General features: G+C 46.2%; 1 long non-coding RNA gene across 1 annotated transcript; it reads right to left on the bottom strand.

Annotated features, from left to right (window-relative positions):
• Window positions 1-8,535: 8,535 nt before the first annotated feature.
• On the bottom strand, window positions 8,536-22,340 carry LOC116659996. Its single transcript, XR_004315349.1, has 4 exons — window positions 22,010-22,340; window positions 18,742-18,822; window positions 10,627-11,566; window positions 8,536-9,488 (listed from the first exon to the last, which is right to left on the bottom strand). It is a non-coding gene; the product is annotated as an uncharacterized LOC116659996 (long non-coding RNA).
• Window positions 22,341-23,716: the final 1,376 nt, after the last annotated feature.

Raw genomic sequence — 23,716 nt, 5'->3', positions numbered from 1 at the left:
AAATTATTCAACTAGCATTTTTAAAGCCTTGTAGAAAAGAAAACAAGGAGGAAAAAAATCCCACTCAGATGAATGAATCAGAGATGCTGAGCATAGAAGTGGAATCTTCAGATCAACAGGACACAGTGGCCTTTACTGATTCTTATAGATGCTACAGTTAAAAGTTACGTTACATCCTCTGAAATCTCAGACATTACGCTCTGCAGACATGAGGTCGCTCTAGTTACCAACATTAGAGAAAAACATATCTTATACAAATAAGCCTAATAGGAAAGAAGCACTTCAAACTGTGCCTGGCACCTAGGAAACACAATAAACATTTTTACTCATGTGTTATTTTAGCACAGGACCACCATGGAAAAACAGCCACAGCCCTCTGCCAGGAAAGCGTGGGATCGAGGCTCCACCCTCAGTTCCCACTTATTGGGGCCCAGACCCCATCCAGGCTCTGAGGAGCCCGGCTCCTGGAACTGATTAGGGAGAGAAGACACAGCCCCGAAAGAAGCAACATTCCTGGGGGTTATTGGGGAAGGCTGGGATGTTTTCGAAAGGAAGGAACCTTCCTTCCATCTCAGTCCTGAAAAATGACTAGGTGTTCACCAGATGGGCCCAGAGAGGGGAGGACTTTCCAGGCAAAGGGAGCAGAACCTGCCTAAGCACGAAGGTGTGAAAATAGCTGGGAAACTGCGGTGGGTGGGAAGGGTATGTTTCAGGAAGGAGGATGAAACTGGAAGGCAAGCTGCAGATACTGGAGAGTGGTTAAGTGCTCCTTGAAGGAGGCTCACCTTCACTCAGTGGGGCCGTAGCAGGCTTCTCAGCTGAGCTTGTGTTTGCATGCGCATCTGGTGTGTGTGCACTGTGTTCTGTGTTAAATCACCATAGACACTAAGCCTTCCGAGGGATTAAGGGACAGTTCAGAAAAGGACTAGAGGTTAGGTGAGCAGGTTGAGTATTAGAATCATGCTCAAGAGGAGCCCAGTAATCTAGGGACTAGGCAGATAGCAGAGATAAAGAAGGAAGATGTTAAGGAAAGGAAAAATCCTCCAGGAAGAGCAGGATCAGATGTGATAGGACTGGAACCTTGAAAACAGCCTAAAGCTGCATCCTCGGTGGAGGAGTCAGAGAGCTTTGACAATGTGGGTCAAAGTGCGGTTGGTCCCACAGATCGCCCCCGGGGACTGGGGGAGGAGAACCAGCCTTGTGAAAATGTAGACTCCTGGGCCCTGAGGCTGTCGTGTACAGCTCACTCTACGGAGGATTCTTGGGCATCCTAACGTCTGAGGACCAGTCCCCGGGCAGAGGAGAGCGCCCCCAGAGCAACTGGAAGAGCTGGGTTCCAGCCACTGCACATTCCTTGCTGGCTGTGTGGCCAGGAGCTAATTGCTTGACCCCTCTGAGCTTCACATTTTAAAAAGGAGCCATAGGAACCTGCTGCACCTGCCTCACCCCTCAGTGGAGCGAGAAGCTCCAAGCCAGACGAGAGCTCAGTCATATTATGAGAATGCTGTGATGACTTCAAACGTTCCATCACAGGAGAAGAGTCCCTGGGGTCTTGGAGAAGGTCTGTGTGCTTGATTTGGGTGGTGGTTAAGTGGAGAGTATTTCTATCAACATATTTGTGCATTTGATTGTATGTAAATTATACCTCAATTTAAAAAAACAAACAAACAAACAAACAAGAACAAGAAGAAGATGCAGCATCCGAGTGGGGAGCGGTGGCCCTTTTGCATCTGCGGTGGCAGCCGGCTGGCCCACGGCCAGGAGCCTCCCGGCAGAGCCACAGCGGAGGCCCACGGAGTCCTGGGCTGCAGCTCCCTTCTTCCCAGTCACTCAGAACCTGATGTCTCTAGTGCATTTGGGGGACAGTGTTTGGCTTTTAGAGACCAACAGGGTGACCTAAGCTCAAGGGGCCGGAGACTCAGAATCAGGGCTGAAGTCAGGATGGGAAACGCGGCCCCAGGGGACCTAAGAATTCCGCAGCCATTCTTCACCAACCAGGTATCAGTCTGTGGACGTGGGCCTTCTGACAGGGGTTTTTCTGCAGGGAAGTTTCTGAAAATGGACATGTGTCCTAGGCCGGGTCCCCAGGGCTGCTGGTGTCACGGTGCTTTGCACTTGACCGCGAACGTCATTTCCCCGCGGCTCCCGGAACAGCGCGCTGTTCTTTGCGGGGGTTCCGTCCGCGTGGCTGCCCCGCCGCGGCTCATGTCCTTAGATACCCACAAGAAAAACACATCTCTCTCAGCCACATGACCTCCCCTGGTGGAACAGAACACAGTTACCTAAGAGTTTACAGGAGAAACATTACAAACCACCTCCCTGAGGGGGTGTCGGAGCTGTAGTCACTGGTCCAGGCAGGAAGCTTGGACTCTGAGCACGCCCCCTCCCTGCAGAGAACCTGGGGGCAGACTCCAGGCCCACGCTGTCTCCGGAGGCCAGAACCCTGCGGAGGGATTGAGAAAGAGATGGGGGAAACCCAGCTCCCTCCAGGAGACGGGAATTCAGGAAGAGGGCCCACTGCTGTTTCTCCCGGGAGCCGCTGCAGGGGTGATTTTCAGATTCCGCTTTACAGCTGCTATAATTAAGACAATAACTCGAAAGCCTTAGATAGGCAGCCAACATGAAAAGTCCAGGACCTTAGCCATCCAAATGTTCGCAGTACCTTCCCATGTGTTCTCAAAGAGGCGACTTCTCCAATAAAGCAATAGGAGAGATACTTGGATGTGAATGAAGAGTGGATGGGGGGAGTGGGTGATGGAGACAGTTAGACAGTGGCAGAGGGCCAGCTGGAGGCCCCATCAGAAGCATCCCATTCAGCATGCCAGCCCTCTGAGCCTCCCATCAGACACAGCAAAAGCTCTCCTTTAAGTCAGTTCAGAAACACTGACTCCCTCTCTGTCCCCCTGGGACCTCTAGGGGCGTCTAGGGGCTTCTTCTGGGTCACCAGGGGCTGCCACCTTTCTCTGACCGGTCAGAGGGCTTAGCTCTTCTTTTATTACCGGAATGTGAATCCCATAATCACTTTGCTCCTGCTGTTGAGTTGGCTGACCCCTGTGAAATGATGGTTTTCATCAGAGAAATACTGTGAGCTGCAATGGTATTCGGAAGGATGTGATTCCAAACCGAGGGGGAAAATAAATGGTTCAGAGACAGTTTACTGATCTAAAACCATCCACGCCTTCTGGGAACAATGAACAAGTTCCTGGTTCCCCACCCAGAGAATGGCCTGCAGTACAGGCAGCAGGCATGTCCCCTGGTAATTCATGTGACTCGTCCCCCGTTCCTCCCCGGACAGCCTCCACCCGCTCCAGTTCTGGACCTCAACGAGTACGTCCAGCTTCTTCACTTAAGTGCCCACACAGATACACAAACACACACGCACACACACTCATGCCTCACACCCCTGGCAGCGATCTGTGGTGGCACTAACCATCATTAAGTGTCAGCAACTGGATTTGACAAAGATGAACTCCCAACTGACAGTGACGCCTGGAAATGTTACCTGCTACGTCTTCCTGCAATATTTTCAATCCACCTGATTGTGGTAATTATGGACAAACGTGTCTTCCTGCAGTCTCCTGCTTTCTTTCCTGGGTCGGTAACACAGCCTAAGGGCTGGTTTTAAGACCTTTGGGATAGGACGGATGCCAGAAGTACCCAGTTTTTCCATTTGTCCAAGGAGTTGGCAGCCTGCAAAACATGTCTAAAGTTATCCCTCCTTCCAAGTCCTCTCTACACAATCAACCTCTCCAATATAATTCCAAACCCTTTCTTGATTCCTGCTTTTAATAAAGTACATTTACAGAGGATATGAATTCCAGATTTGATTTCAGACTCTGGGGATGTATATTCCTCTTCTGGAACTTGTATATCCGGTCCTGGGATGAAAAAAAAAAAAAAAAAAAAGGAAAGAGAGAAAGAGAAAGAGAGGAGGGGAGAGTGCATAGCATAACAAGCATTCCTTGTATTTCTTCTGTCTTTTGCCCACTGAGCATGGAGGAGAGAGACAGGCTGATACACAGCATCTGGTTAAAGTCAGGTAAGTAACACTCTGGGGGAAAAGCGTGAAGTCAGTTGCCAACCTCCTTCTCTTTCTAATGTGTTTTTGCAGATGGATAAAAACTGCAGCCAATATAGATGTTTCCATTTCAGGCGATACTTGGGAGCAAAGAGAGAAGCAGAAACACTTTGTTCAATCACTGTCTTACCAGCTCCAAGCCATTCTGAACATTTGGCATCATGAATGGAATGAAGAATCACACCATCCACCACCCCCACCCCGCCTCCCAGGTGCAAATATGCCAAAGAAACATCTTCAGCTGTAGGATTCCCTTGAATGAAAACTAGGAGATATGAGGGGGGCCCAGACAAGAAACTGAAGGTGTGCTTCCAAACATAAACGTCTGTCACCATTGTTGCCCTGGGCCGTGTACGTCTCCTGCTGGGTCACGGGAGAGGCTCACAGCCCTGTAGGAGGAGCGTGGAGCTGGGATCGGGGCGTCTCACTCCTGGTGTGGATTTGCACCCAGCGCCTTTTGACCGTGGATGAGACATTTCATCACTGGACCTTGGTTCCTGCACGTGTAAGATGGAGACGGGAATGTCTGCTTCACCTGGTCCCATGGTCCACATGAGCCTTTTCCTGCACAGGAAGGAGGTCATGCTAAGGAGCAAGGTCACCGAAGCACCCACCCTCCTCTTGAAGTAGAACATGAAAGACTTGAAAATGCTCTGGGCTTTTCGGTGAGCCCCCTCCCACTGTGAGGTGGGAAACTAGATTTACTCCTGCCCTCTAATCTCAGTCCCATCCCAAGCTCTGGAGCAGTTTCCTTTGGATAATCCAGTCTTTGCCTGGGTGTGTGAGGGAGGCTTACTGTATTCTCACGGCTGGAGCGGGGCAGGCTTGAGTCCACATGGTGTTTTCTGCTGCAGGGTGGCCACTCTGGGCTGCTCCCTGGGCTATTGGCTTGTCCCATGGCCTTGGCAGCAGGCCAGTGCATGCGGCTGAAGACTGTGGGTCCGGTAGCCAGTGGTTCATCTTCCTCTCCTGGCTGAGTTGGAGCCCAGCCTCCCTTTCCCCTAGTTTGGCTGCCCCCAGCTCGCCCTCGATGCTGGAGGCCCCTGGCTCTGGCTGTGAGGTCAGGGCCCAGGCAGTTGATTTTGCAACCCCTGCCCACAGCACCATCTTGCCCCCACTTGGGTCATTCCTCTCTGGTGTGTTCTTGAGCCAGATTCCAGCCAGCATCTGTGCCTCACCCCCTGCCAGGAGCAGACGGGAGATTCTGAGTTCTTTCCACACCACACAGGAACTGAGGGTAGCTTGGGAATGCTAAAATTCTAGCCCTTCCACTGTCTAACCACGCTGTCCGGCTGAGTTTGCTCGGATGTGGCTGCTCCCACTGGTGTGGGGAGCCTGTGTCCCACGCAGTCTTAAACAAGGGCAAGGCCTTGTGTTGATTTTAATTTATCTAACACACCTCCCCCTCTGGGCTGCCCAGAGCCAGAAAAATCAAGATCAATGTCTCTCCAGCCTCCATCTCCCTCTTCTTGTTCATGGTCCTTTAGGACCAGAAATGGGCAGGCTTCCTGCCCCTATAACTCATCATTCTCCTCCTGTCCTGGTACACTAGCCTTGTGGCCTAGCTGCCATAAACAGAAATGGTCCTTGTGGCCCCCAGAAGTGGTCCCGTGATCGGAGCCCTACCATCAGGCTTGGCTCTTGTTACGCTAAGTGGGAGCTAAATAAATTGAGAAAATCCTATTTCTCTCTCAACAAAGCCTAGTTTCTACAGCTATGATGACGACGAAATTCCCATTTTGGGTGGTGAGAACCTGAATATTAACTTTTTTTTTTCATTCATGCTCTGGAACTCTAAAGGCAGACCTATGTCTCCGAGGAAAGGGAAACGTGAAGCGGTGGGTAAATCAATGAAATGTAAACGCGAGAAGTTAATTAATAGTCTTCCAAAAATGTTATCCCTGTCTCAACCAGATAACCTTCAGACGCCCTCCAACTCAAAAGGATCTAACTCCTAAGAGGGTGTGTGAAAATGCAGTTCGGAAAATATGACGCACTTTTCGAATGTATACGTAGATGCTAACTTTATTATTCCTGCTATTATATTTCCAAAGGGCTAGTCTCTCAGAAATCTTCCTAGGGCATCTTGAACTTTGATGAATGGCTATTTAACAGGCTGGTGCTGAACAAGGATGCAGCGTGAGCATCCAACAACTCCTCTTCTGGTAAAAACTGTTCCCTGAATTATCCTAAAACATCTACTCTCCATTCGCTCATGTATTACTTTGGAGATCATAAATGAGATTCCAGTTGCTGTGGTCTTTCACTTGGATAACTCACTTTACCCCACGCCCCTACCCAGCACCCCTCCATTCTCATTCCTCCTTGGGGAACAGCCACTGTGACCTGGGAAAGGAATCAGAGAAGACGGGTTCCTCAGCGGCTCGAGCCGGTAGGCAAGCAGACAGCTCTACTACAGAACATGAACTTGTCATTTCCTGACCTTCAGATGAATCTGAGGTTGGCATCAAGTATTGGAGAAGTAACCCTCATAGAGCAAGGCCACTGGACTGCTCATCAGAGCTACTAAACCAACCTGTGCTCGTTTGCCTTCTGGTCTGATGCCAAGCCCCTCCACCGAGTGAAATCAGTCAACCAAACAAGCACCACCCCTGGGTTCAGTACTCCGTGAAGATGGTGCAAAAGATAGCAGAGCATCCCTGACCTGGGAAGCTTACAGTCCACCAGGAGGAGATCAAGTCAATAGTGAGTTAATTAGAAAACAAAATTGAACGCTGAACTCTGTGGCGCCTTCTGTAGGAACAATAGGAATCTGAGAAGGAGGAATAGTCTTAGGAGATTTTATAGAAGAAGGGAAGGGTGTCTAGATTGCGATAAGCCTGAGAGAAGAGAAATAGCATGACCGGGAAAATAATGAGGAAGGCATGAGATGAGGAGAGGGACATGTGGGCGTGTGCTGGGGACTGTGAGAAGACTCACCTGAAAGGGGGGAAGGAAATGACAATAGATTGGTAGGAAAATGGCCAGACAGTGGAGGTTCTAGACAGTGGAGGCTCCAGACAGTGGAGGCTCCAGACAGTGGAGGCTCCAGACAGTGGAGGCTCTAGACAACGGAAGATCTAAAACAGGACTTGTGATAGACAAAGGGGTGTCACGTGCAGGTGCACAGCATGCAACGTGATGAGGACAGCTGTGCTTTGGGGATGCTTGGGGACAAGACTGACTGTCTCATGGGGCGTGTCTGAAGCTGGACTAGTTATTGGACTTGACTGTGGTAGTGGCAGTAGGAGAAAAGAGTTTGAAAAAACACAACTGAGAAATAGGGATTCCTGATCATTGTCCGGCTCTGGGACACAAGGGAGAAGGAACTTGTTGGGTTTTAGCATCAGACACAGGAGCAGCGGTGGTGAAACTGAGAAGAAAAACTGATTGGAGGGGAGGCTATCATGGGTGGGAGAGTAGCAGGGGATGAACCCTGTCTCCCAGCAGAGAGATTGGTTTCTTTTGGTTATTTGGTTTATTTCTATTGGTTATGGTTCCAGCTTGGCCTCCTAGCTGGAACGATCAACATGGACCCAAACGATGCCACACATTTTGGCCACGTGGATGGTTCTGTCTAATAGCAATGGGACCTGGGGTTTTTCAGTCACTTCTAGAAGTTACAAACCTGCCTATTTCAGCAGACGGATGTGAGGCTGGGAGGCCCTGGGGTCAAAGCTGACTGTTCTCAAGTCCCTGCTCCACTACTTACCAGCTGTGTGGTTTGCTCAGTTCCTCGTCTGTAGCCGTAGGGATAATCGCGCCCACCTCATGAGAAAGCTCGCATTGAGCACTTGAGATGTAACATAGTGACTTATCTTAGTAATGGCTCAACAAACGTTAGCTGTTTCATTTCCATCATATAAAATAAGAAGAACTTAAACAATTTATAAATTTCAAAGCTTTCAAGAGAGGGAAAGATTTTTTTTTTTTGGTAGAGACAATGGGTTGGATTAGAAAAAGTACTGGACCTGGATTCTCTGTTCTAATCCTACGTCCAACACCAAGTAGTTCTGTTCCTCAAGGTGAGCCTCGAAGAAATCTCAGTCTATTCACTTAATATAAATAATAAAGCGTGTCCTGCCTATTACATGGTTCTGAAAATAGAAGAGATGATTCAATGTGACGCTATTTGATGCGAACTATAAATGCTTTACAAAGGAAACGTATTAATTTGTTATCTTCATTAGGATGTTAAAGAACCATCTTTCATTTTTGTGTGATGATCAGAATGAACACTCAATTCATTGGAAATGCTTTCACCATGTCTCAAAATAGCATTCCATGAAAATCTTATTTCCCTAGGTTCCAGGGTTTAATTGCCTCCGAGGATGTTTGGTGGCCCCTGTGAAGAGAGAAGTCTTGGGTTACTTGACATTGGCCTGGGCTTTGGGAATGGGTGGCTGTAACTCTGAATGGCATCACTGTTGAGCTTTACACGTTTATTATTTATTTTGGTTAGAGCAACCAGCAAGGATGGGGATGGGATCCCTGTGGGTGTGGTGGGCCAGGGGAGGAGTAGCCTGGTCAGTGGTTAAACTGGGAATTTCCAGTGCTCATCAGTCCTTTTAGGAAAGGCCCAAGCCCTCCTCTTTCCCGGTGACTGTCCATCCTCAATGAATCTCCCGGAAAGCACCCGCCCCCAGCTCTCCCCTGCCCAAGCAATGCTGAGTCTTTAGTATGGACGGTTCATAGAAAAACAAAGCTTTGAGAGGCAGGACAGAAACAAATCCTGACTTGACCTCAAACTGCTCCTGCGGCCCAGGGTGCATGTTCCCTCTCCGCACGTCAGTCTCAGCGCTCGGGGCTGGCAAGGTGGGAGCCGGGCTCACGGCGCCCTTCAATCAGGGGACGGCGCTTGAGGCAGCGAGGAGGAGGCGGGAAGCGCTCATTATGTGAGCTTGTTAGAGTCTGCTCCTCTCGTCTCTTTGTTTTCCTTCACGGAACTTAGTTTTATGATGGCCTTGGACCAGAATGAAGCAAAGATTCTGAGTCAACATCACCTTCATCCGGCGTTTTAGAAAGAGATCCTTTGCAACCCAGCCTCCTCTCTCCTCTCGCTCCGTTGTTGATTTGTGCAGTTTTCATTTTTCTGGAGAGGACAGTCATTTGCTTAGAAGCTCACTGGAGGTGATGAGAATTCTAACTGCTGCTTGCTAATAGCCGCCTGACGTTTGCTAGTCAGTTTCTATATTCGATCCAGTTGGTGTAGCCATTGTGATATGCCTCGGCCATGGGACCAATCTGAAGTCAGGGCTGTTTTCCACCCACAAGGCGCAACTCACAGCTCCATAAACCAAGGCCCTTCCTTGACCTCCTTCCCCATGACCTATGGCAACAAGCATAGATGAGCCTGGCTCAGGCCTCGGGCTCTACTTCTCTGGCTCCCAGGAATCCTCATATCAGCCACCTTTGGGAATAAAAACACTCTTAGAGCACCTGAAAAATAAAAACTAACTCTGGTACATTTCAGAATGTGGGGCTTTTTCTTTCCCTCCACAGAGTATCGAGGTGAGATTTGGAAATCCTAATTAAAGTGCTTTTGTGCTGTTATTGCAGATTAAAAGATAGGGAACCACTAACTAGGTTCTTGCCACTGGTTTTCAGCTGACACTGTTCGCTCTCTCCAAATCCTTTATTTAATCAGGGGGTCAGGGGAGGCAGGTTCAGAAATCTGCCTTCTATTCTAAAAGCACAGGCATTTTCTTTTTAAGCGTATTACATTCAAAACAAAAGCATATTTGCATTTGGAATTTATCGCTGTTCAAATGGATTCACCACATTCACAGCCGACGTCTTTATTGTCATCCGCAGGCACCTGGGAAAGAAGCAGTGGTTTTCACTCTCCGGGGAGAATGGATTTAGACAGAAGCAGCAGAGTGACCGAAGTGCCTTGTAACGTGATCCCATCGCTCTTGCATCAGGAGGTTTTCGGTAAGGGAAACTTTACATTTTTGACTCTGAAAATAATTACCTTGTAAAAATTAAGAACTCTAAGAGACTTTGGCGTTAAGGCTCTGCTAGGCAGCAAAGTAGCAAAAGCCAGTTTGGTCCTGGTGAGCCCTTTCACCTCAGTGTGGCCAGACTCCTGGCTCTGCACTCCCAGGGGATCAAAGTCAAGCTGATGCAGGAGTACCAGCTCTGGCTCTGCACTCCCAGGGGATTGGGAGGGGCCGAGTTCTGCAAAGTCAAGCTGATGCAGGAGTACCAGCTCTTGGCAGGCCCAGCCCAGGGACTCGCCCACCACCCTGCCTTCCTTCTTCCACTTCTAATAAGAAGGCAGTCCGGCACCATGAGGACTTTGGTCACGTGCATCCTTCCGCTGCTGTCAGCTGAGCACCACCTCGTTCCAGGCTGGCCGAGCAGAATGTGGATGGTGACACTGACTTTCAGACGCTACCAACCGTGTCACCGGTGATGACGAGAGGAAAGCTTCTCTGCATTCTCTTTCCAGGTTCCCCTCTGTCCAGGTGGCTGAAATGTTCCTGGCTTTTGATAGGGCAGTTGGGCCATTTCAGGTGTGGAAATGGAAAGAGCGGCGCAGTTACCTTTCACAGTGGTCGTTTGCCGTTCACGGTGCATTTCCAGGAGCCTCAGGTGGGCGCCGCCTGCGTGGGTCTTAACTGCCACTTGGATCATCGGCCCTCAGGGGTCCATGCAGAGAAAACCAATACAGACCAGTAAGTAAAATCTCATCGTGGTCAAACATCCTGTGCATCTCAAGTGACCTAGGAATCTTATTCGCTTTCTGGGGCCCTAAAAACACACCACCAACTGACACAGCTTCTGAACCAAAGAGGCCCTGATGCGCAGTCTATTGGGAATGCGCCCTGTCTCCGGGCTTGGGCTGCTCTGCTGGGCTGGCCTGGGCCTGGGCTGGCGTGTCTGGGGTGAGCATCTCCAGAGACTGGAAGCTCTGCCCTCCTCCAGCCATCCCAGCGTCCACAGCAGGGTCCCCGGCCCCTTGAACTTGATCATTTGGGCTGCTACTCCTCCCTGAAACTGCTCCTCTCTCGCCTTTCACCGCAGACAGCCTCGGCCAGCTCCCAGCGGCTGGTCCCACAGGTGACCTGCAAACCGCTTTCTGTGTTCGCGATGTTTAGGGGATGGTTGGATTCGTTAGGACAGGCTAGGTTGTGCTGTGATAACAGATTCGCCCCAGACCCCAATGCTGAGCACACATAAAAATTTATTTCCTGAGCATGCTACATGTCCGGTGCAAGTTAAGGGTCGGGGGTATAGGTGCTGGGAAAATTCCACTCCATCGCGTCACTCAAGGATCCAGGCTGATGGAGGCTCTCACCGTCTGTAGCTGCAATATGTAGAACATGTGACTCCTTTGGTCTCCTCGGCAGGGAAGAGAGAGACTGGACATCTCACCTGCTCTTCAGTGCTGTGGAGTGACAGGTGTCACTCAACCTCACATCCCATTGGACTAAACCAGTCTCACCGCCTCGCCAAACCCCAGAGGGCCAGGTAGCCTGGTCTCTAGAAGGAGAGGAGACCCAGACAGTGTGAGCACTGGAGATATCTGCCACATGACCCGTGCTTTTGTTTCAAGCAGGACTTATTTATTTACTTAATATACCTAATAAACACCCAGTGCCCCAGGGAAGGCCTCATCAGAGCAGCAACAAGTTTCGTGAATCCCAATAAGCTTGGTTCTGTAGCCTCCCGCCGGGACGTGAAGGGTTCAGAGCTTCTTTTTTTTTTTTTTTTTTTATTCCTCCCACAGAAGAAATCAAAAACCAAAAATGTTTTGAGGAGCACAGTCTTTGATAGCCAAGCTATACAGCAGCGGCAAGGAAACCCTGAAGACTAGGGGGGGCCCTGCGTCGTAAGAGCCTCCAGCTAATTAACCCCATGGCCATTTGCGGTCCCATCCACCCGCAGGCATGCAGATTCAGCCTCAGTCTGCGCTCAGAACTCATCCTTAGCCGGGCAGGCTGCGGCCGTTCTGAGATGCCAGAGTTTAACTTACTGGAACAGAAACCACATCAAACAGCCTGTCACGTGACAGCGCCAAGGCCCTCAAAGCCCACATCAGAACGCTCTGGCTAGTGTAGAAGTCCTGAGATGTAATGTGTATTCTTCACTGTGAATTAAGAACATGTGGGCCCATCCTAAGCAGCGCCTACCCCGAAAGTTTCTAATTAGGAGTTGAGACCCTGGAGCGTTAGTGGCCAGAATTGACCTGGCTGTGAGATGGAGACCATGTGGACTGGGTCTAACTTCTGAGAACTTAAATCACCTGCACACAGTAGGTGCTCAAAAAGGGTTTTCTTCACGATGATATTATGTTGTGTGACCTATGATGGCCGGGATAAAACTCGGTGGAATTCCCTCTGCTGGCTCTTTGGAGGATACAGACACAGAGCCATGTCTTGCCTTAACTTCCTCACAGTAAGTACAAAAAGCTGATCGTCTTCAGGATCTGAGAACCATCAGCAAACGTTGGTTACTGACCACAATGACAATGGGTACCATTTATCGCGTGCCTACTCAGTTCAAAGGCACTGTTTGAAGAACTTTACACAGATCAGTTTATTTAATCCTCATAACTACCTGTGAGGTTCAGTTATTATCTTTCTTATACGAATGAGCAAACTGAGGCTTTAAAAGTTCAAGGAACTCATCTGGAATCACAAATTGAAGACATCATGGAGCTGGGTTCTAACATAGGTCTGTCTGATTATAAAGCTCGTGTGTGTTTCCAAACAACTTCCTTTAAACAACACAACTAAAAGAAAAATGTAAAAATACAAAAATGAAGAGGGAATGAAATAAGTATCATTTGTAATCCACTCTCCAGAGGTATTAACTGTCATGATTTGGAGCGTGTATATCTTGGACTTCCATTCTGGAGTTACAAGTGACTTGAAATTCCGTGGGCTGTTCTTGTTCTTGGCCTGAATCTGCCTTCAGTGTATGTCAACATCACCCCAATTTTCCCCCAAAGAATACACTCCCAACACCAAAAAGTATTTCTTTAGGTAATATAGACATTTCAACAATGTTAATTCTTCCAGTCCGTGAGCACGGAATATCTTTCCATTTATTTGTGTCATCATCAATTTCTTTCAACAGGGTCTTACCGTTCTCAGTGTACAAGTTTTTCACCTCCTTGGTTAAATTTCTTCCTAGGTGTTTCATTCTTTCTGTTGCAATTGTAAGTGGGATTGTTTTCTTAATTTCTCTTTCTGCTAGCTCGTTGTGAGTGTATACAAACACAACAGATTTTTTGCATGTTAATTTTGTTTCCTGCAACTTTTATTTATTTGTTTATTATTTTGAGTGGGGTTTTTTTGGTGAATTCTTTGGGACTTTCTATATATAAAATCATGTCATCTGCAAATGGTGACAGTTTTACTTCTTTCTTTCCAGTTTTGATGGCTTTTCTTTCTTTTTCTTGCCTAATTTCTCAGGCCAGGGCTTCTCATACTGTGTTGAAGAGGAGTGGCAAGAGTGGGCATCTTTGTCTTGTTCCTGTTCTTAGAGGGGTAACTTCCAACTTTGCACCATTGAGTATGATGTTAGCTGTGGGTTTGTCATAAATGGCCTTTACTATGTTGAGGTACATTCCTTCTATTCCCATTTTATTGAGAGTTTTGTTATCAATGGGTATTGAATCTTGTCAAATACTTTTTCTGCTGTATTGAGATGATCTAATGGTTTTTATCCTTAATTTTATTAGTGTGGTTTATCCTGTCGATTGATTTGTAGATGTTGAACCATCCTTGGCTCCCTGGACGAAATCTTCCTTGATCACAATATGTGACCTTTTTCATGTATTACTGTATTCAGTTTGCTAATATTTTGTTGAGAATTTCTGCATCTATGGTCATTGGAGATACTGGCCTATAATTTTCTCTTTTTGTGTGTGTTGTCTTTGTCTGACTTTGGCATCAGAGTGATGTTGGCCTCATAATATGAATTAGGAAGCAGTCCCCCTCTTCAATTTTTTGGGAAAAGTTTTTGAAGGATAGATATTAAATCTTCTTTGAATGTTTGGTAGGATTTACCTATAAAGCCACCTGATCCTGGACTTTAGTTTTTCACAGGAGTTTTTTTGTTTTGTTTTGTTCGTGGGATTTTTTTTTTTTTTTGGAAGGGGGAGGTGGTAATTAGGTTTATTATTTTTTTTTAGAGGAAGCCCTAGGGATTGAACCCAGGACCTCATACATGCCAAGCACACACTCGACCTCTTAAGCTATACCCTCCCCCAACAGGAGCTTTTTGATTACTGTTTCAATTTCTGTACTAAAATGCACAGAGGGACTGAATAGACTTTTTCCCAAGGAAGACATACAGATGGCCAACAGGCACATGAAAAGATGTTCAAGCATCACTAACCATCAAGATAATGCAAATCAAAATCACAATGAGATATGACCTCACACTTGTTAGATCGGCTGTTATCAAAAAGACAGAAAATAAAAAGAAGCTGACAAGGATGTGGAAAAAAGGGAACCCTCATACACTGTTGGTGGAATGTAAATTGGTGCAGCCACTATGGAATACAGTATGGAGATTCCTCCCCAAAATTAAGAATAGAACTACCATATGATCCAGCTAGCCTACTTCTGGGTATTTATCCAAAGAATATGAAAACACTAATTCAGAAAGATACATGCACCCCTATGTTCACTGCAGCATTGTTTACAATGGCCAAGACATGGAAACAACCTAAGTGCCCATCAGTGGATAAATGAATAAAAAAGATGTGATACACACACATATGCATATACATGCAATGGAATATTACTCAGCCATTAAAAAAGATGAAATCTTGCCACTCACAGCAACATGAATGGACCTGAGGATATTATCCTAAGTGAAATAAGTCAGAGAGAGAAAGGCAAATACTGTATGATTTTACTCATATGTGGAACAGAAAAAAATGAATACAAACAAACAAAAAACCCCAAAATGAATGAATAAGCCAAACCAACAAAAACAAACACATAAATATAGATGACAGAATACTGGTTACCAAAGGGGACAAGGTTAGGCAGAGGGCAAAATGGGTAAACGGAGTCAACTAAATGGTGACAGACAGAAACTAAATTTATGATGGTGAGCACACTGTAGTGTATACAGAAGTCAAAATATAATGTTGTACACATGAAACAAATATTACTGTGTATCAGTGTTACCTCAATAAAAATAAATTTTAAAAAAGAGTTGCCCAATAATGTAGATTTTGCTGAAGGTTTTGTGGCATCCTGGTGGAGATTCCCTGCTGCCCATACAGGAAGATTATCTCCCACCCACACTTTTAAACAAGTCATCCTCTCTGCTTTTGCCTCATTCCAACATTTCTTCCTTTTCCCCTGGGAAAAAAAAAAAACCTTCTTATTATTTCCCTTTTTCTAATTCGCACCCTCACCCATCACCCTGCTCAGGAAAACAATAGATTTTTCTCAGGATCTTCTCTTAGTGCCAGAATTTAGGATCATAAATGATGGAAAATTTACTCTTGTCTCTCTCACATGCATTTTCTTACAAAAATGGGTTTATTCTGTTCAGTAAGCCACTTTTATCTTCCTCAAGAGTATATTATGTTATATAGCAGAAATCTTAAAGTTCTGTTTGTGATTGTTTTACTTGATGGACTGAGAAAGGAAAAGCAGGTGTCCTCCTGTGCACTGGGGAATTTCTGGTAGAACACAGTTACCACAATAGCCTTTTGGGTCATAAAGTCATTCTGAGTATATTTAGGTTAATATTCAATATATTTTGGTTTACATTCAATATATTTTGGTTTAAAGTATACTATTGTAGAAGAGAAATTTTTTTACAGGTCACCAACACCTAACCAGGTAAATGCTTTATTTCTACTTCTAGTCAAAGTCTTTTGTTAAGCAAGAGAAAGCAGTAGTGCCGATGAGAGTTAGATTATGTTTTTCCCTCCACTATCCTGCGTATATTCTTCTGACTATGCTTTTGGAGTAAATAAGCCCTTAAGAGAAAAGCCTGAGCATCATTTCTCAGATGATACTGACAAAACAGCTTTGGGCAGGTGCACCAGTGGGAGCAGATCAACTTCTGATGGCCACGAATTTCTTATGTAAGAGAGCTGAGCCTGGGGGTGGAGCAGCTGGTACATTTTCTGTTTATATAAATGAGGGTTTTTCAGACATTTGTGGCTGCATACCATGTATGGGATCAAAGATGGCCACGAATGCTTTGACAGACCGCTGTGCCTCCACGCCTTGAACTTTGCGTGGACTCTTAGACCACTTTGCCCAGTAGAATATGATGGAAATGACACAATGGTATTTTCTTGCTCCAGGCCTTAAAAGGCTGACAATTTCTGCTTCCTGTCTCTTGGAACATTCCCTCTTGGAATCCAGCCTCCATTTCATGAGGAAGCCCCAGGAGCCCAATGGGGAAGCCATATGGCAAAGAGCGAACACATCCCCCCTTCCCCTGTAGGGAACAGCCAACGGCCCTGGCTGAGCTCCCAGCTTGCCAATCAAGTGAGTAATTCATCTTGGAAATGGATTTTCTAGATGGAGTTGAGCTGCTCCAACTCGTACTATTTGGGCGAAAGATAAATTTCTCAGGTGAGGTCTTCACAAGTTTCTGATCCACAAGCTTGTGAACAAAATTAAATGGTGTTTTAAGCCACTGAGTTTCTGATTTATTTGTTACACAGCCACAGGTAACCAGAACACATCTTTATCATCAAAAACATTTTAGCAATCTTGGTAAACTTAGTTCTTACGTACCAGCCAGTTATACTGTGTGCATTATAAAACATATCAGAAATAGAAAATAAAAAGAGATTAACTATAAGGAGAAATTCTAAAATTCTCTTCTTACAGAAAGATTGTTTTGAGCAAATATGCATTTTGGCCACCACTGTTCTAGAGTAGATAATGTTTGAGACTCAGTTGTCAATAAATAACCCCCCAATACTAGTCAAGTATCTTGAGACATGGAGAGTGTATAGTTACCACATGGTCCAAGAGGGGTTAATTAACCATATGTTTACGGAGAGCCGAATTTGACCCAAGCAATAATGCCCAAATTGGGAGAAGGGCAGATTTTTGCCACTTCCATATTTCTCCCTTTTAAATTTCTACAACCAATAAATAGGTTTTTTGTTTGTTTGATTTTTAAAACACAGGGTTGATAGTAAACAATTTATTTGAATCTTGCTGTGGCCTAGGGAGAATTTATATACGCTGCTCCAAAGCCATTCCACAATATGTATTATTCCAGGTCACTAAATAAAAGTTCCCATCATTATTTTCGTAAATACATGATATTCCAATAGGTGGAATTATTATTATTCTTGACCCACAGCTTACCATTGGATATTCATAGTGGTTTTCCAATTTTTAGTAATCATGACAATCATTCTTATAACTAAATATTTGCAGGCTTTCCTTTTTTTTTTTTGAGACTGTTGTATCCTTGATACTTGTGTTTGTTTTCTGTTGCTATGTAACAAAGTATCACAAACTTAATTGCTTAAAAAGAGCATCAATTTATTAGCTCGCAGGTCTGTAAGTCATGGTCCATGCAGGCTCTGCTGTGTGTTCTTCAGGGTATCACAGGCATGCGTTCCTTTTTATTTAATTATTTCCCTCTGATGTACCCAGACTGTTGGTTATGGGCAAGCACTGGTTGGGAATAAACACTGTAAAATTTCTCTCCAGAAAGCTTGCACCAATTTATAATTTCTCCAGCACCAGTGTCTGTTTCTCAGCACCCTCAACAATACTTGGTACTATAATTAAAAAAATAATTGTGTCAGCTTAGTATAAAGACTGTGCTATACTTATACATATGACTTGTATTTCATGTATTAAATCTTCCCTTTGATTTTTTTGGCTTATTGCCTACTTTTCCCATTTATTTTTTATAAGCTGCTTCAGAATTTTTTTGTCTGTGGGAAGGGATAAAGCACACTATAAATAAACAATTTTAAAGAGGTAATTTCCTAATTCTGGGAAAGACAGAAACGGCAGTTTTATTAGTCAATAACTCCTTTCATTTGCAAGTGTCATAAACACAACTCCAATTGGCTTAAGCCAAAAAGGAATTTATTGGCTCACTGAAGAGTTTCAGGCACAGCTGGATGAATGGTTTAAATAATAACATCAGGACTCTCTCCATCTCTCAGTTCTGGTTCCCTCTGCTTGTCTTCATTCCTAGTCAGACTCTTGCTTCAGGCCAGCAGGGATGGGAAGAAAGATTGCATCTTTCCCAAACACTTTAACAAAAGGCACAGAGAAGGCTGTGATTGGCCAGCTTCAGTCACGTGCTCATACCTGAGCCAATCATAGTGGCCAGGATGACCGAATACTCTGGTCAGGCTTTAGCTCCACATCTTCAGTTAGGGGCATGGTGGGTTCCAGCACAGCCAAACGGAATGAATACTACAGGATTAGGGGGTGGGGTAACTCCCAAAGGAAGGGGACTGCTAGACAGAAAGAAGGCACATGTCCTTTTGAGCAGATTTGGTAGGGTTTGACCAACTCACAGTTCTCTCTGGGTCTTAATGAAAGGCAGTTTGATACAATAGGAATAGGATCTAGGATTCTGGAAATCTGGGATTCGTCCTGCCTTTTCACCACTTCCTGGGGGAGGTCTCTGAGCTTCAGCTTTCTCATTCATCAAAGGGAAAGACTGACCCCCACCTTACCTACCTCAAATGATTCTGGTCAGACTCAGATGAGATCGCGAACGTGAAAGTGCTCGCTGACAATGAAGTATCGTGCAAACACACCCTGCATACAAAGAAAACAAAAACTAGGAAATTCTGTGTGTTCCCAAGTGCAGTTTTGCACGAGCACCCCCTTGGAAATCAAATGAAAAAAATCAGTGCCTTGTGGCTCTAAGGCACATACCCTCCCTTAACACTGACTCTGTCTAAAACAGTTTATTCTAATTGTGCCAGAAGTCATGTTGAACTGTTGTCCTCAGGAAGCAGGAGAGGGTAGTGGCCATAATCAGTGTTGAAAGTTGGAAATAGTACTGACATCACACCATACTGGTGTCTTTCTAGGAAAAGTTGCATCCTGTCTGTCTTTGCTTTCTAGCTGATTAACAAGCCTGTGACCTTCCCTAGCACGGGAATGACCCACAGTCCAATGTGGAGCAGCAGGAAGCACCGAAGTGCATCTGGGCAGCCATGGAATCGCGATTGTGCTGAATCCCAGTTCAGGGCAGGGTCGGAGAAAGATACCAGGCATGGGGGCTCTCCGAGAAGCTGAGGAGTTCTGGCTGGGAAATTTGTTTGGAAATAGGCACATGCAGGCAGGGAATTAGGCATGGGGCTGGTTTTTCACCCGGTTACCCAGGGAAATCTGCACTAATTGCTTCTTGGCCACCAGTGAAGACGAGTTCATGCTGCGTGCTGTACAGAAAAGCAAGATTTTCACAGATATTCCTGCTCACACCTGCCAGGATGTGGAAGGAGACGAGAGGCACAGCCAAAGGAAGTCACCACCAGCCTCAACCCAGAACGGTCACTGTGCACCAGATCTCAACATGCAGCCCCCTCTCTTCACCCCCCCTCGCCCCACCCCGCACCCACCAGGTTACTGCCTAAAATTCTCACAATTCAGACAACTCTTTTAGAGGTATTATTATCTCCAAAAAACCTTGTTAAAATACAAATGTGGGGAGAAGGTAGGGTGGTTGAGGAAGAAGGCTAACAAATCCGTTAAATCATTATCCTCCAAGCACTGGGATCTGTGAGGGGCACAGAGGGGAAGAGGGGGTCAGAGTGAGGACAGTAGATACTTGAAGGGGATGAAGGGTCTGGAAGATAAGGTCTGCCTGTCTCTGAGGCTGGTCTCTATGGGTTAAAAATGGCTAAAAATGCATCACCAGACAATCACATCTCTACACACTGGATCACGCCTGACCTCATCTCTTGATTTAAATACAGAGGAGAAGACAACAGGTTTCGTCTGTCATTCCAACTGCAGATTTTGCTAAATGATTGGTTATAGTTTAGTGCCCTGCTGGATCCTCCTGAGAGTTGAGATCCCCTGGCTGGAACTAGTTTTCAGTACAAATCTGTAAAAAACAAAATCTAAGTCTCATTGATTTCCAGATGGTACCCGTTATCAGGACGACTGCTGCTTCAGGACCACTTTCGAGCCCATCTTCTCCTAAACAAAATGAAATTCTGGCCCCCAGGGCAGCCTTCCCTCCATTTTGTGTTTCTTTGATGCCTCATGGCTGCTTCTTTGGCTGTTTCTTAGCCATTCTTCTTTTGACTCCAACTAGTGACTAGAACTGTATTTGCCAACTGTCAGGTCACCGCTGTCATTGGCGCTGGCCCCTTCTCCCCCCCCCCCCCCATTTAGGGAAGCTGTATTACCTCATGACATATGGCCCCGTGCACATTTTGAAAGCAAAGAACTGGAAAGTTTCTCTTTTGGCAACGTTTCCCCCAGTTGCCCTGGCAATTTCCACATGCAACACTTTCCATTCTCATTGAGTGCAGAGTTGAGAGAGTTGGAAATAGAAGACCTCTCAGGTTTTCGGGGTTGGCAAAAAAAAAAAAAAAAAAAAAGCCATCTCCAACAGATGCCAAGACAACTGGTCAGTTCGAACACTTTGGTCTGAAGCAGTAGTCAATGCAGAGGAATTTGGGACCTCATTTCTCATGCTCTGGGTCGCCTTAAGAGTAGATTTTTTTCCTCCCAGGTTGACATTTAGCCCAGTTAATAAACTCAGCAATGAAACAGTCAAATTTTGTAATGGCAGGGCAACTGAAAAGAAATCACTGGGAGAGAGACACGAATGATCACAGAGAAGGGTGACTCTAACCAGGGCTACGGAGTGGAACCCGGGCACCAGGACCCGATGGCAGTCACAGATGGCCCTCTAAAGGGCATGCGGCCACGGGAGTGCCAGGCTCACTCTGGAATCAATTTGGATCCAGTTTGGAAGTGCTGGGAGCTCTGGTCAAGCCAAGAGAGGCCAGGCTGCAAAGTTAACAGCCTTCCCTTCAACTGTGAAGGCCAGGACGGCATGTAGCAACCAGGAAGACACAGGGGAGCTCCCTGGACCTCTGAGGCTCTCCTCGTGTGAGCCACACGCAGCTCGTTCTCTGCACCCCAGAGGCTATCTTGGGGTGAGAAGGAGGAGGAGGAATATTTTAAATCTATGAGACACTGAACTTTACCCAAAGGGACTGTTTAAGTTACTGAAGCTTTAAATGGGGTTGGAGAAGTGGTTATTTTTTCACTTTCTAACCAGTGAGTGAAGACCAGCAGAGTCACAGACAAAATAAATGAATTGCATCTTCTCTGCACCGCCCTGCTGGAGCGTGGATAAACTTTGCCTGTCCTGCTACAGGAAAGTAGGGCCTGGCCCCTCTGCTCCTCAGCCTGCTGGGTTCCTTTACCTCTACCTGCAATGGACCCGTCTGGGCTTTTGACTCTGCCCAGGTGCTCCTGGTTGATGACAAGCTGTGATGTCCCTGCAGGCTGGGACTCTTGGGTTCCTCTCTCCCTGGCTCGTGTTTGCGGCAGGCTGCTCACACGTTGGGCATTTGGTTACTTCCTCTCTGCAGGTTCTCTTGCCAAATCTCGTCCCTAGAGGAGTTGTCCTTTGTCCCCTTCCACAGTTCCCAGGGGCATGGCCAGACCCAAGGCTCAGACTGAATGAGATGCAGAAAGAAATCCTTAAAAGGGCCTCAAAGCTACATGCCATCTGGCAAAACGCAGGCTCCTGAGGACATCTTGTAGAGAAACAGTATCTCTAGTTAGGTTAGATAGAGTTAGGAAAAAAAAGAAAAATGGCCTATTATGTTTCTAATGCTTCCCTGGTAGACATCCCGCTCCCTAAGCTCATCCCCACTCTCCCTCTCCCCATGTACTTTTCTGCCTTTTTGTTTGCACATCTTGTTCCTAAGGGCTCGTAATGAATACAAGTAAAAACAACAGTGACACTTACTGAGGGCGTCTTATGTGCCAGGCTCTGGGTGAAGTGCTTATCATTTAAAGCCACATCTGTCCTCTGCGGTTGAAGAAATACTCGGGATTGAAAAATAAGCAGCGGAAACTGTGGCGGGGGGATGTGGAGAGGCGGCCGGAAGCTGCTGGGTTGGAATACGGACAAGACACAGACTCAGAAACTCACGCTGGACTCTCCTCATTGCTAGCTGATTTCCAGACTTTCCTGTTCCTGTTGCTGCCAAAATCCTCCACACTGTGGCCGGAGCTCCATGCCTCCATCTCCTCTTCCCTTTAACGCGGCCTCCCGCCCCCGCAATTCTGTTGAAACGTCTCAACCAGGCCTTCGTGACTCTCTTCTGGCCAAACCCCATGGTTTTTCCCTTAGTTTTTGTCCTTTCTGACCTCCCGGCGATATCTGACTTTGTTAATTACCCGCCTCCAGGACACAGCTCCCCAGCTTCCTCTCTCCTGCCTGCTTGTTGGTTGAGTCCTCTGAGCATCCCCTGCGCCTGGGGATTCTGCGGGGCTCCTCCGCGTTACCCATCCCCTCTCTGCCGGTTTCAGCTGGTGGATCTCTGTAGATCTCCAGTTTACCTCTCCAGCCCAGACTCTGCCGCATGCTCTCACATGCTCTGTGGGTGGATATCCCACACCCTTGAGGTCCCCAAATAAATGTATCTTCTTTTCCCCTCTAATTTCCCCTCCAGATACGCCCATTTCCAAAGCGTGTCTAAGGCAAAAGCAACCCCAAAGCCTTGGAGTCATCTGCTCCTGCGCCCCTTCCCCCACTCTACACACTCAACCCCTCAAACTGCGCTGCTTTCCCAGGCCTCCCACTTCTGACCTCCTCTCCACCCCACTGCTCTGCCTGGTTCAGACCCTTCCCACCTCAACCCTCCCCCTCCCATTGGCCTATATAATTCATCTCGGAGTCGCTACCTCTCCATGCCTCCGTGTTTTTCTAAAACATTTCATTTGAAAGCAATTTTTGTTCATCAGCACCTTTTAAATCATCTTTGATCTGGAGATTCTATGCATAGAAATCCAAAGTAAACAGAGATAAGTGAGAACAAAGATTGATAAACAAGAATATTCGGTGATTACCAGTTAAACGGACAAGAGTGGGAAGGTGGGTAATAAATGCATTACAGTGAGTCCACTACAAGGGAACATGGTGCAGCTATTAAAAACCATGCTTCAAAAGGATTTTTGATGATATGGACAAATGTTAATTCTATATTGTTAAACGAAAAACACAGGCTACAACCCAGAACTTACACCGTGACCCAGGTCTGCTGCTCGAAACATCCCAGCAACGTTCCTCTTTCAGTTCTGTTAAGCTCTTTCCTTCCCCAGGGCATTTGCACATGTCAAGAAAAACTGGGAAACACTCCGAGCTAGTTTACAAGTCTCTAAGTGGTAGATAACTGAGAATAATGCAAATGATTATTTTCCATGTGCCAGTGAGTTCTGTCCAGGGGAGGGACGACTAATTTTCTTGCAGTTTGGCATCTGTTTATATTTCATTTCAGTACACCTGATTGATAGGTGTGGTACTTTGAATTCTCCTTCAAACCAGTTGTAACATCTTACTGGTGCCCCCATTACTTTATGAGTTAAATGAAATCTTTGGCACAGGTTCATTTTATACTTCTGTAGAGTCATGATTTACCTTTAAAAAATATATACCGTTTAACCCACACCT

This window comes from Camelus ferus, chromosome 26 (assembly GCF_009834535.1).
Source record: "Camelus ferus isolate YT-003-E chromosome 26, BCGSAC_Cfer_1.0, whole genome shotgun sequence".
Taxonomy (NCBI): Eukaryota; Metazoa; Chordata; class Mammalia; order Artiodactyla; family Camelidae; genus Camelus; species Camelus ferus.
Note: the sequence above shows the minus strand (reverse complement) of the source record. Positions and strands in the feature narration are given on the sequence as shown.